General features: G+C 37.9%; 1 pseudogene; it reads right to left on the bottom strand.

Annotated features, from left to right (window-relative positions):
- Positions 1–6,551: 6,551 nt before the first annotated feature.
- On the bottom strand, positions 6,552–7,481 carry LOC104983159 (annotated as a pseudogene).
- Positions 7,482–13,313: the final 5,832 nt, after the last annotated feature.

The raw sequence follows: 13,313 nt of genomic DNA on the forward strand, positions 1-13,313 counted from the left end.
TTTTCCACAGTTGTGGTGATCCACACAGTCAAAGGTTTGGCATAGTTAATAAAGCAGAAATAGATGTTTTTCTGGAACTCTTTGCTGTTTCAATAACCCAACGGATGTTGACAATTTGATCTCTGGTTCCTCTGCCTTTTATAAATCCAGTTTTAACATCTGGAAGTTCACGGTTCTCATATTGTTGAAACCTGGTTTGGAGAATTGTGAGCATTGCCTTACTAGTGTGTGTGATAATTGCAATTGTGCAGTAGTTTGAGTATTCTTTGGCATTGCTTTGAGGGTTAGGGTTAGGGTTACATCCATTGGGTTATTGAAAAAGCAAAGAATTCCAGAAAAACATCTATTTCTGCTTTATTAACTATGCCAAACCTTTGACTGTGTGGATCACCACAACTGTGGAAAATTCTAAAAGAGATGGAAATACCAGACAACCTGACATGCCTCTTGAGAAATCTGTATGCAGATCAAATTTGGAATTTGAGTATTTCTTTGGGATTGGAATGGAAACTGACCTTTTCCAGTCCGTGGCCACTGCTGTTTTCCAAATTTGCTGGCATATTAAGTGCAGCACTTTCATGGCATCATCTTTTAGGATTTGAAATAGCTCAACTGAAATTCTATCACCTCCACTAGCTTTGTAGTGATGCTTCCTAAGGCCCACTTGGCTTCGCATTCCAGGATGTCTGGCTCTAGGTGAGTGATCATTCCATCGTGATTATCTGGGTCATGAAGATCTTTTTTGTCTACCTACCTTTTAATCACTTCTGCTACATTAAACCAAAGTGGAGGGGACATTTCTATGGAACTCACAATGGACCATTATTTTGTTCATGTATTAGCCACCACAAGCTATTTGAGGCTTTCTTACCTCATCCAGTTGTAACATTAAATGGAGATATCCGTTTAATGAGCCCATATCAATAAATTATGCCTGATCAAATTTGATGACTTTTCTACCTCCCTCAAGTTCCATATACATTCCCTAGATTTATATCACAAAGGTTTAGAGATTTTCTTTACTTCCCTCCAGCTGCAACATGAAGAGTAAAACCTCTGCTTGGTAAGCACACCTCAATCAGCAGTTAGGTCTGATCAAAGTTTATTTCTTTCTATAGTTGTCCCATACTGGTTATCTCTATTCCCACATATATTCCTTGGATTTCTGTTTGTGTAAATTAGAAAATTCAAGTAGCTCTTTTGGAGTGTAGTGCACCTCCTCCAATGTCACTGTCTGTACCTTGCTTTCAGATGCCTGCTGGGGCCTGAGACAAGTTACAGAATCAGAAACAATGAGGGGAGCTGAGGTGGGTCCTCAGGAGAATCAGCATGGTCTTTATTTTTTTATTTTATTTTATTTTTAAACTTTACAATATTGTATTAGTTTTGCCAAATACCAAAATGAATCCGCCACAGGTATACCCGTGTTCCCCATCCTGAACCCTCCTCCATCCTCCCTCTCCTACCCTCCCTCTGGGTCGTCCCAGTGCACCAGCCCCAAGCATCCAGTACCGTGCATCGAACCTGGACTGGCGACTCATTTTATACATGATATTATACATATTTCAATGCCATTCTCCCAAATCTCCCCACCCTCTCCCTCTCCCACAGAGTCCATAAGACTGATCTATACATCGGTGTCTCTTTTGCTGTCTCATACACAGGGTTATTGTTACCATCTTTCTAAATTCCATATATATGCGTTAGTATACTGTATTGGTGTTTTTCTTTCTGGCTTACTTCACTCTTTATAATAGGCTCCAGTTTCATCCATCTCATTAGAACTGATTCAAATGTATTCTTTTTAATGGCTGAGTAATACTCCATTGTGTATATGTACCACAGATTTCTTAGCCATTCATCTGCTGATGGGCATCTAGGTTGCTTCCATGTCCTGGCTATTATAAACAGTGCTGCGATGAACATTGGGGGTACACGTGTCTCTTTCCCTTCTGGTTTCCTCAGTGTATATGCCCAGCAGTGGGATTGCTGGATCATAAGGCAGTTCTATTTCCAGTTTTTTAAGGAATCTCCACACTGTTCTCCATAGTGGCTGTACTAGTTTGCATTCCCACCAACAGTGTAAGAGAGTTCCCTTTTCTCCACACCCTCTCCAGCATGGTCTTTCATGGCAGCTGATGCAGGGGAGGCCACTGCAGTTTCTTCAGCCAAGGGAGGGTTAATTCTATAGACAGGAGGTATAGCCTTGTCTTCTGGGGTTGGAGACACCACTTCACTGGCAAAGAACACTCACCTTATCCTTGTTTCTTCTTTTAAGTTTCCTCAAACCTTTGGTGATCTAAGCTGGAATCTGGAATTTATTCATGACTCTTCTCATACCTTCATCCTATATTAAGTTTTTTTTTCCTTGCTGTTTATAATTCCTAAGTATTGCTTTGACTCTTCTCTATCTCTCAGTTTTAGTTTGGGTTCCCCAAGATGAAGACACTGAGATGAAATTTTCATGAAAGCTTAGCTTTAGTCTAGAGCCCTGGAGCCCTGGAATATATGTTGTCCTGCAGTACTGGTTCCACCATACATCAAGGGGATCAGCCTTTTCATTGCTGCTTCTGTCATTCATTATTAACTCCTGGCCCCTTGGATGGTGGGTATAATCTCCAGTGAGGCAGTTCCAATTATCTCTCCTGCAGCTGTCCAGAAAAAATGGGACTGTGAGCTTTTAGCAGCCCAGGCAAACAGCAGCTGTGTTCTAGGTGTACCTGTGCAGTGAATGAGGTCTGACCAGATGCAGAGGGTCTACAACATTCTTCACCATCACTGGCACCACTGGAAGTCACACCTCCATCATTTCATGTCCAAATCATTACAGTAGCTTCCCTAACATTCTGCTACTTGTGCTCTTCAATTTATTTTCTCTACTATAGCCAAACACCTTCCCCAGTGGCTCAGATGGCAAAGAATCTGTCTGCAGTGCAGGAGACCCAGGTTTGATCCCTGGTTTAGGAAGATGACCTGGAGAAGGTAATGACAACCCACTCCAGTATTCTTGCCTGGAGAATCCAAATAACAGAGGAGACTGATGGACTACAGTTCATGGGATCACAAAGAGTCGGACATGACTGAGTAACTAAAATGTTTTCACTATAACCAAAGTTATTATTCTAAACTTGTAAATCTAACTGCATCATGTGCTAGCTCAGTCTTATGGACTCTGTGGGAGAGGGAGAGGGTGGGAAGATTTGGGAGAATGGCATTGAAACATGTAAAATATCATGTATGAAACGAGATGCCAGTCCAGGTTCAATGCACGATACTGGATGCTTGGGGCTAGTGCACTGGGACGACCCAGAGGGATGGTATGGGGAGGGAGGAGGGAGGAGGGTTCAGGATGGGGAGCACATGTATACCTTTGATGGATTCATTTTGATATTTGGCAAAACTAATACAATTATGTAAAGTTTAAAAATAAAATAAAATTAAAAAAAATACTTTCCAAAAAATATCTGAAAAAATATTTATATAACTGAAATCACTCCATGTACACCTGGAACCCACAATGTCAGAAATTATCTGTACTTCAATATGAAAAATAAAAATCTTTTAATACCATGGCAACCCACTCCAGTATTCTTGCCTGGAGAATACCCATGAACAGAGGAACTTGGAGGGCTAGAGTCCATGGGTCACAAAGAGTCAGACATGACTGAGTGACTCAGCACAGCACACAGTACTTAGTTTTAAGCCTTAACACAATCATGAGCCCCGTCCCAGTCTTTTCTGTCCCTATCACTCCAGCTTCAATTCAGTTCAGTCGCTCAGTCAAGTCCAACTCCACAAAGTCACACGCATCAGTTCCCTATCTTGCTATTTATCCTTTAGAAACTGTCTAGCATGCTTCCTGGAGTGTAGTGCATATTCAATAAACAGTTGTTGAACCAGGAGTTTAGTAACCACAGCTATGTGACATTTATGAGGAGTCAGTGTACACACTTCACCTTCTGGACTTTGTTACATATTTCCTTTCCTAAAACATTCTTGCTCCATCTGATGTCTATTCATGCCTCTGATTCTTTGAGTCCCATTTCTGATGTATTTTCACCTTGGAGTGTTTTCTGAACCCCCAGGTCTTTCTTCTGTGTTCCTCAAAAGTGCTTTCAGAGTAAGTACCCTTGTTTCCATTATCTTACTGTTTATAGTACTGTGTTGTAATTTTTTGCTCTCTTCTGAGAATCTATGAATCTAAGGTCTGTGGAGACATCATTCAGGTTTTTCTTTATTCATGCTGAAGCCCCAGCAACTGTCACTATTTGATACGTTCCTTGGGCTGAAAAATATGTGTTGTTTAATGAATGTAGGGTGGGTGAAATGAATGGAATATACTTATGCTAGGGTTGCTTTTTGTGTAAATGGGGCTACAAATTCAAAACAAAACACGTGTATACCCATGTTGGATACATGTTGATGTATGGCAAAACCAAAGCAATATTGTAAAGTAAAAATAATGATAATAATAAAAAAATAAAGTAACATAAAAAATTTTAAAAATAAATAAAAATATAAAAACAAAAAATATATTTTTATAATGAAATTTTAACAAAAAGGAAATGCAGGAAATATGTTTTGATTTTTAAATCAAAATATAAAAACCAATAAATATGAAATAATCAATATAAAATAATAAATATTGAAAAAATATTGACAGAGAAATATAGGGAAAAACAGAATGATGATATCATGCTTAGGACTGGTAGACTATTTTGTTCAAAAGATAATGAGGTTATTTTCAATTTATTCCTTATTCCTAGTTTATGCAGGAATAAAACCACATCTTAGTTTTCAAAAGACATATACCTAGATAACTTGCCTGAGTCTGAAACCAGTAAAGGTAGAAAAAAATTCCTAGTCTGCAATACTACATTTTGCCCAATATTTTATTGAATTTATTCATCTTCCCTTATACTTACACTTATTCATCTAACATTTATCATAAATCAGACATTGTGACTTGAAGATATTATTAGCAAGTAGGGAAATACTTTACAGAGTATGACTTAATTTGTTTAATTAATTGAAATTCCTGTCTGATATTAGATCATTCTTTTACTTGGATCTTCACTCTTTTTGATGGGTTTTCAGGATAAGATTGTAACATGAGCAATGCAAAGTGATTTTTAATGCATTAAGAAAATTTGGAATATTGTACAACATTCCTTGAATTCCCCTTAGAGTTTAAATGTTCCATTGCTGATCATATATTAATGCATATGTATGGAATCTAGAAAAAAGGCAAAGATGAACCTATGTGTAAGGTAGGACTAGAGGTGCAGATGTTGAGAATTGATTTGTGGGCACAGTGGAGGAAAGAGGGTCTGGATGAACTGAGAGAATAGCGTTGAAAATATCATGTGTAAAATAGTTAGAGGAAAGCTGCTGTACAGCACAGGGAGCTCAGGTCGATGCTCTGTGATGACCTAGAGGGGAGTTATATACCACGGTGTTACATATCACATACCATATATACACACACACATATATATATATGGACAGAGGATCCCGGTGGGCTACAGTCCACAGGGTCACAAACAGTCGGACATGACTAAAGCGACTTAGCACACATCATATACACAATTTCAGCACAGTCCCTGTCTCAGTAAATGGTAAGTAGTATCAATATGTTTTTCCAATAGTCATATGTGCATGTAATATTTTGACTATAAAGAAGTCTGAGCACAGAAGACTTAATGCTTTCAAACTGTGGTGCTGTGGAAGACTCTTGAGAGTCCCTAGGACTGCAAGGAGATCCAACCAGTCTTTCCTCAAGGAAATCAGCCCTGACTCTTCATTGGAAGGACTAATGCTGAAGCTGAAGTTCCAATATTTTGGCCACTTGATAGAAAGAGCTGACTCATTGGAAAAGATCCTCATGCTGCAAAAGATTGAAGGCAAAAGGAGGAGGGGAGGCAGATGAGATCATAGGATAGCATCACCAACTCAACAAACATGAGTCTGAGCAAACTCTAAGAGAGGGTGGAGGACAGAGGAGTCTGGGGTGCTGCAGTCTATGGGGTCCCAAAGAGTCAGAAATGATTTAGCAACTGAACAACATAATTATGTTACCTTTGTATCATTGTCTGACAGCATATTTCTGCAGTTAAGAACATGGTCTGAGACAGCAGCTAAAAATATGGTTCTTCAATATTTCCGTTTTGGAATTTTCCCATTCTATTTATTTCATCACCTATAAAATGAGGATAATAGCAATGCCTACTTATTTGGATAGTTACAGCGATATCAGTTCAATATCAATGTATTTATTTTTTGTTTTATTAGAATGAATTTATTAAGGCATATAGATAGATAAAGCTAGAAAAACTAAGTCTTAGTTTTCTCAGAATGTTCCAAACATTAAAAAGTAGTCTCCTGCCACTTTGTCTCACATTTCATGCATCATTTCTTCTCCTCATTGTGGAATCTATGATTTATAGTGGCTATTTTCCCCCTTTATCTCAAAGGTCTTTTTTGCTGAAAGTATCAACAATGTCCTTCTGAACTTTGCACCAGGAGAATCAATGCTGGTCTCTGTGTACCTCTTATTTATCACCTGAAATAGATTTTCTATTATACAAATTCCTAATGGCATTTTTCATCTGGGCATTTCTCAAGGTATAGATGAATGGATTTAACATGGGAGTTATCATAGTGTAGAATACAGCCACTGCTTTATCAATTGGTAAAGAAACTGGTGGTCTCAGATATACAAAAATGCAGGGCACAAGGAGCATGGTGACAACTGTGATGTGGGAGACACAAGTGGAGAGGGCCTTGCGCCCTGCCTCCAAACTGTGGTTCCTTAGGGAGTGCAGAATGACCACATAGGAGCCCATCAAGAGGATGAAGTTTATAAGACAAATGAAACCACTGTTGGCAGCAACAAATAGTCCTAGAATGTGAGTATCAGTGCAGGCAAGATTTAGCAAAGGGTTCAGATCACACAAAAAGTGGTCTATGACATTAAGGCCACAGAAGGGTAATCTGAAGATGAAAAAGATCTGTATGATTCCATGAAGAAAGCCTCCCGCCCATGCTACTCCAATTAGCAGCCAACACACCCTCCAGTTCACGATGCTTGTGTAGTGCAAGGGCTTGCAGATGGCCACATAGCGGTCATAGGCCATCACAGTGAGCAGGATGGCCTCAGCACTTCCGAAGAAATGTTCCCCAAAGATTTGCATCACGCATCCATTGAAGAGGATGGTATTCCTTTCACGGAGGGAATCGACAATCAGTTAAGGGGTATTCACAGAGGAGTAGCAAGCATCAATAAGGGAGAGATAAGCCAGAAAAAAGTACATGGGAGATCCCAGTAATGGGCTGACTATAATGGTGACCATGATGAACAAATTTCCTACCACAGAGATGATGTAGACAACCAAAAACAAAACAAATATGATCTTCTGCAACTTTGAATTCTGTGTGAGCCCCAAGAGAACAAACTCTGTCACGTTGCTCCTATTCTCCATTTATTTTGTATTATGGCTCATTATGTTACCTGGAAAAAAAAAAAAAGTTACTTTTCAGCACCTCAACCTTGATTTCACTAAGCCTCTCCATGTAATAAAAAATAAATGCCCAGGTTATATGGAGTTCTGAATTTTTGAGTTCTTTTCTTGAAATAGGAAAAATATTTCTGATCTGTTAAAGATAACTTACATACTCCCCTGAGGAGAGAAAATACTTAGAGTTAGAGACATGAGGGACTCTGAACACAAAGGTGGGAGAATTTCTGTGCACATATACTTATGTGAGATGACGCAAGCCCAATATGAATCAATAGATCCCACATACAGTGGCAGTCAAACCTGAGATGAAAGGTAGAATATGGATGTAAAGGGTATGACTGCAAAACCACGGGGTTTTCCCTTTATTCTTAGGAAATGAGAAACCATATAAGTTAAATGAAAATGTGAAAGTAAGGATGAAGAGGGATGTGAGAGAGAGAAGGTGTGTTGGATTTAATTCCAAAAATGATCTTTTTCTTACTTGTATGAAGTGCGATGAGGTTTAGTAAGGGGAGGGAAGATAGAACAACATTAGTATCAGACTGTAATATTTCACATAAAGTGTAACAGAGCTTTGGAAATGGGAAAATAATGAAAAGGTAAAGAAGCTTCTGTGCCAGAATACTGGAGTGGGTAGCCGTTCCCTCCTCCAAGGCATCTTCCCAACCCAGGGATCAAACCCAGGTCTCCCACATTGCAAGCGGATTCTTTACTAGCTGGGCCACTAGGGAGCCCAATAAAATAAACATGTTTCCTAAATCCAATAACATTAAAATAATTGATAAATATACTTTAACGATCAATTGCTATATGCACAGCATGATTACAGTCTATGTATATTTCTTTCACATAGCATATGAGAAGGAATCTTAGTATATAATAGTAAAAATATAGTAGTAATAATACTATTAGCTAAAACTTGCTGAACATTTACTGCACTCTAAGAGGCCATCCAATGCTTTGGCCACCTGATGTGAAGAGCTGACTCATTTGAAAAGACCCTGATGCTTTGAAAGATTGAAGGCTAGAGGAGAAGGGGAAGATAGAGGATGAGATGGTTGGATGGCATCACCGACTCAATGGACATGAGTTTGAGTAAACTCCTGCAGTTGGTGATGGACAGAGAGGCCTGGCGTGCTGCAGTCCAGGGAGTCACAAAGAGTCAGACATGACTGAGAAACTGAAGTGAACTGAACTGAAGATACTTCATTATTTAAGCTTCATTAAAAACTTGTGTTTACTACTATCATTTTTATACTTATTTTACACATTAGGAAGTAGAAGCTTAGAGAAGTTAAGAATTCTACATAAACTCAGGCAGCTACAAAGGACAGAGTTAAGATTAGTTTAAATTATACTTTTATTTTTTGTTGTTCCAAATTTTTAAACCATAACCTATAAAATTATTACAATAAACAATGCTAAATTAGTAAACTTTAAAAAATGAAACCAATATAGTCATATTTATCTTTATCTTACCTCAGAGGCAGTTTTATATATAAATTTAATCAACCTATACAAAGATCAGAGATGTACACACACAGTATAATTTACTGAAATCCCCCAATATTAATAACTATATGGTACTGCTTTCATCAAAGGTCCATTTTATCTTTTTTTTTTCCCCTACCCACACTTCTTCCATCAAAAATTTCCCTATAAAGCATGAACCCACACTCTTCTGCAAAATGTTGTAAATGACTTTGAAAATGACAATCCCATTGGGAGAGCATATTGATTTGGGAATCAGAAGGTCCAGATTATAATCTTGCCTTTTCCCTCTTGCTACTTGTTGATCTGTGGTGCATTTCTTGGCATCTTACATTTTTGTTTTTCAGTATCAAGTGAGAAGTATAATCCACCTCACCTCCCAGGCCATCATGAGAACTGATTGAAGAGGTCTATGAATGCAAACACCACATTATTGGGACACACAGAGGACCTTCCTCACTTATATGGCTATTTATGCACTCTGGATTAGGAGAAATCTATATTTTTGGAAATGATATATCTAAACATTTGACCATACAATAGACTAAGGAAGAATCATCTCCAATTTTACATTTAAAGAAGTCACAGAGATCCATATTATGTTCAGCATTTGCTCCCAGGAAGTTCTTCATATGCATATTTGAACAAAACAAGTGATGGTTCATATCATCTAATATTTACATTGATATCTTTTTGTGTGTGAAATTCATTTAAGTTTTATTTTCATACTCATGAGTAGTCTTAATTATTAAAATAATTGTCTGAGACAAAATAAGTATATCTGATGTTAGAGAAAAGGGTTTTAACAAATTTATTAATCCCAGTGAGACTAGTATTTTCTTCTGTCAAATTAGGTTTATGAAATTTACCAAATATCTTTTGAAGAAAGGTGGTGAATATAAAAGGTTTTACTATTGTATTTGAAAAGTATTAAAATATAATAATTACTATATATGGAAAATAACAACCTTTTCTAAATTACTAACAGAACTGTTGAAAAACTTACCTTCTGGTCTTAGATGTTATTAATGATATTTGAGGGTGTTCAGAACTAATTCCATTTTAAAATTGACCTCCTCTTTGGATAAGAAACTTTCAATAGGAATAATATGATACACTCAGAAAGAGGCTATTCAGATAATTCAATATCAAGTCAATAGAAAATAAGTAAGTCTTTGGATAGGTCTAAATCTTTTCTTCTAGCTTAAAGACTGAAAAAGATTTCACAGAAAATCTGGGACTTGAATTTAGAATAAATTCGCTTAAAATACCAAGGTAAAATGATCTTCCATGAATGGCCTGATCCAAAAGCTAGGAGGCAGAATGTGTGGAGGAAATATATTCAAATGAGTCTTTCCACTCTTGACATATATTTCTCTGGAAAATGTAAACAAGAAAAGACATTTTCGATTGCATGTGTGGCTATTTACCAAGTTTGCCATATAGGTTCTAGGACCTGATCTATAGCAGCAATTTTCTCTCCCAGGAATTAATTATCTGCTTTGATGGAAAGATTTTGTCTTAGAAACAGGTGTTCTCTGGAGATATGGTTGGGAAACACTCATTTTGAGTGGGGAATTGTGTTCCCTGCACTTTCAGCCAAAATATGTGAGTGTCCTTTCTCTGTCTGAACCTGGCTTTCTAAGTATGCTGCTGCTGCTAAGTCACTTCAGTCGTGTCCAACTCTGTGCGACCCCATAGACGGCAGCCCACCAGGCTCCCCCATCCCTGGGATTCTCCAGACAAGAACACTGGAGTGGGTTTCCATTTCCTTCTCCAATGCATGAAAGTGAAAAGTGAAAGGGAAGTTGCTCAGTCGTGTCTGACTCTTAGCAACCCCATGGACTACAGCCTACCAGGCTCCTCCATCCATGGGATTTTCCAGGCAAGAGTACTGGAGTCAGGTGCCATTGCCTTTTCCCTAAGTATGCTGACTGTTGTATAAATAGCAAGGATGGTGTAATTCCATCACAGTAATATCTGTGATGTAGTTACCCTGTGAGATCATGTCAGAGAGAAAACTTCCATTATATATATGTACTGTATCTTCCTTATCCATTTATCTATTGATGGACAATTAATTGCTTCTTTGTATTGACTATTGTAAACAGCACTGCAATGAACACTGGAGTGCATGTATCCTTATGAAACATGTTTTTCCCAGATATATATCCAGGAGTAGGATTTCTAGGTCGTATGGTAGCTTTATTTTTAGTTTTATTTAATAAAAATCCATATTGTTCTCCGTACTGGTTGTATCAATTTACGTTCCCTTCCACAGTGTTGGAGCGTTCTTTTTTCTCCACACCCTTTCCAGTATTTACTGGTTGTAGGTTTTTTTGATGATGGTCATTCTGACAGGTGAGTTGATGTCTCACTGTAATTTTAATTTGCATTTCTGTGATACTTAGCAATGTGTGCATCTTGTCATGTGCCTCATGGCATCTGTATGTTTACATTGATGAAATGTCTATTTAGATCTGCTCTTTTTTTTTTTTTAATTGAGCTGCATGAGGTTTGTAAATCTGGGAATCTAATCCTTTGTTAGCTGTGTTGTTTGCAAATATTTTCCTCCAATCTGTGGGCTTTATTGTTTTATTATTATTTTTAGATTTATTTATTTTAACTGGAGGCTAATTACTTTACAATATTGTATTGGTTTTGCCATACATCAACATGAATCTGCCATGGGTATACACGTGTTCCCCATCCTGAACCCCCCACCTACCTCCCTCCTTGTACCATCCCTCTGGGTCATCCCAGTGCACCAGTCCCAAGCAACCAGTATCATGCATTGAACTTGGACTTGCAATTCGTTTCATATATGATATTATACATGTTTCAATGACATTCTCCCAAATCATCCCATCCTCTCCCTTTCCCACAGAGTCCAAAAGACTGTTTTATACATCTGTGTCTCTTTTGCTGTCTCGCATACAAGGTTATCATTACCATCTTTTAAATTCCATATATATGCATTAGTATACTGTATTGGTGTTTTTCTTTCTGGCTTACTTCACTCTGTATAATACGCTCCAGATTCATCCACCTCATTAGAACTGATTCAAATTTATTCTTTTTAAGGCTGAGTAGTACTCCATTGTGTATATGTACCACAGATTTCTTATCCATTCATCTGCTGATGAATATCTAGGTTTCTTCCATGTCCTGGCTATTATAAATAGTGCTGCGATGAACACTGGGATACACGTGTCTCTTTCAATTCTGGTTTCCTCGGTGTGTATGCCCGGTAGTGGGATTTCTGGGTCATGAGTTCAGTTCAGTTCAGTTCAGTCACTCAGTCGTGTCCAAATCTTTGTGACTTCATGAATTGCAGCATGCCAGGCCTCCCTATCCATCTTAAGGCAGTTCTATTTCCAGTTTTTTAAGGAATCTCCACACTGTTCTCCATAGTGGATATACTAGTTTGCATTCCCACCAACAGTGTAAGAGGGGTCCCTTTTCTCTACACCCTCTCCAGCATTTATTGCTTGTAGACTTAGATCACAGCCATTCTGACTGGCGTGAAATGGTACCTCATAGTGGTTTTGATTTGCATTTCTCTGATAATGAGTGATGTTGAGCATCTTTTCATGTGTTTGTTAGCCATCTGTACGTCTTCTTTGGAGAAATGTCTGTTTAGTTCTTTGGCCCATTTTTTGATTGGGTCATTTATTTTTCTGGAATTCAGCTGCAGGAGTTGCTTGTATATTTTTGAGATTAGTTATTTGTCAGTTGCTTCATTTACTATTATTTTCTCCCATTCTGAAGGCTGTCTTTTCACCTGGCTTATAGTTTCCTTTGTTGTGCAGAAGCTTTTATTTTAATTAGGTCCCATTTGTTTATTTTTGCTTTTATTTCCAATATTCTGGGAGGTGGGTCATACAGGATCCTGCTGTGATTTATGTCGGAGAGTGTTTTGCCTATGTTCTCCTCTAGGAGTTTTATAGTTTCTGGTCTTACATTTAGATATTCAATCCATTTTGAGTTTATTTTTGTGTATGGTGTTAGAAAGTGTTCAGTTTCATTCCTTTATAAGTGGTTGACCAGTTTTCCCAGCACCACTTATTAAAGAGATTGCCTTTTCTCCATTGTATATTCTTGTCTCCTTTGTCAAATATAAGGTGTCCATAGGTGTGTGGATTTATCTCTGGGCTTTCTATTTTGTTCCATTGATCTATATTTCTGTCTTTGTGCCAGTACCATACTGTCTTGATGACTGTGGCTTTGTAGTAGAGCCTGAAGTAGGCAGGTTGATTCCTCCAGTTCCATTCTTCTTTCTCAAGATTGCTTTGGCTATTT

This window comes from Bison bison, unplaced genomic scaffold, assembly GCF_000754665.1.
Source record: "Bison bison bison isolate TAMUID 2011002044 unplaced genomic scaffold, Bison_UMD1.0 scf7180017861828, whole genome shotgun sequence".
Taxonomy (NCBI): domain Eukaryota; kingdom Metazoa; phylum Chordata; class Mammalia; order Artiodactyla; family Bovidae; genus Bison; species Bison bison.